Source organism: Gekko japonicus, unplaced genomic scaffold (assembly GCF_001447785.1).
Source record: "Gekko japonicus isolate JY-2015 unplaced genomic scaffold, Gekko_japonicus_V1.1 scaffold224, whole genome shotgun sequence".
In the NCBI taxonomy this organism is placed as follows: domain Eukaryota; kingdom Metazoa; phylum Chordata; class Lepidosauria; order Squamata; family Gekkonidae; genus Gekko; species Gekko japonicus.
The window spans coordinates 66,339-67,729 of NW_015170894.1; the positions used below are offsets into that span (position 1 = coordinate 66,339).

The 1,391-nt window shown below is 51.9% G+C and overlaps 1 protein-coding gene across 1 annotated transcript in view; it reads left to right on the top strand.

The window, feature by feature from the left end:
- PLEKHO2 (pleckstrin homology domain containing O2) overlaps positions 1-1,391 on the top strand; it is a 48,605-nt gene that overhangs the window by 44,080 nt on the left and 3,134 nt on the right. The window lies entirely within an intron of this gene.

Sequence of the window (1,391 nt, forward strand, 5' to 3'; positions counted from 1 at the left end):
AAAGCAAGAAATTGCAAGTAGATAAATAGGGACCCCTTCGGTGGGAAGGTAACAGCGTTCCGTGCGCCTTGGTGTTTAGTCATGCCGGCCGCATGGCCACGGAAACTTCTTCGGACAGCGCTGGCTCTTCGGCTTGGAAACGGAGATGAGCACCGCAACCCTAGAGTCGGACTCGACTGGCTTTCGAGCAAGGGAAACCTTTACCTTTACTTTAGATGAGTCAGAGACCAGTACCCATCTTCCTCCTCCTTCAAAGACTGATAACAGCGGAGTGTGATTTCAATTGTTTGCGGAGGGAAGGGTTAAACCTAACCTCCCCTCAATCATATTGTTATCCCGCCCTTCCTCCAGGGACCTCAGAGTGTACATTCCTCTGTTTAACCCTCATAACAACACAGGGAGGTAGGCTGCGTTTCCAGCAGTGGCCAGCTCCATTCCCGCCCTTGGGTAAAAGAGGATTTGAACCTGTGTCTCCTCAGTCCTGCACCTCCTCCATGGCAACACATCAGCTCTCAATGCAAAAGTGCAGGACGGGGACCAGATGTCCCTCTGCCTTTGTCAGCCGTCACCCTTACCAACGATATTTTTTGGTGCTAAAGCTCGCGTCAATGAATGAGTGAAGTAGTGGTAAGTGCCATTAAGACGCAGGTGACTTATGGCAAGATGTCCTAGTCCCGCTGCACACTGCATTGGTCAGACCGCACCTGGAGTTTTGTGGGCACTTCTGGAGGCCTCACTTCAAAAAGGATGTGGACGGAATGGAGCGGGCGCAGGGGAGAGCGACGAGGATGATTGGGGGCCTGGAGACCAAGCCCTGTGAGGAAAGGCTGAGGGACTGGGGAATGTTCAGTCTGGAGAAGAGGAGGTTGAGGGGGGACAGGATTGCTCTCTTGAAATATTTGAAGGGCTGTCACTTAGAGGAGGGCAGGGAACTGTTCCTGTTGGCAGCAGAGGAGAGGACTTGAAATAATGGGTTTAAATTAAGGGCGGGTGGGTACTGGCTGGATCTTAGGTAAAGGTAAAGGTTTCTCTTGCTCAAAAGCCAGTCCAATCTGACGCTAGGGTTGCGGTGCTCATCTCCGTTTCCAAGCCGAAGAGCCAGCGCTGTCCGAAGATGCTTCCGTGGTCATGTGGCCGGCATGACTAAACACCAAGGCGCATGGAACGCTGTTCCCTTCCCACCGAAGCAGTACCTATTTATCTACTTGCAATGTCTTGCTTTCGAACCGCTAGGTTGGCAGGAGATCATGCCATATACCACCCTCCAAAGCAGCCCTTGTCTCCAGGGGAACTGATATTTGTCATCTGGAGTTCATCTGTAATTCCAGCTCTCCAGGACCCTACCTGGAGGTTTGGAAACCTACCAATAGGCCCCCAGTTTTCAATTCACA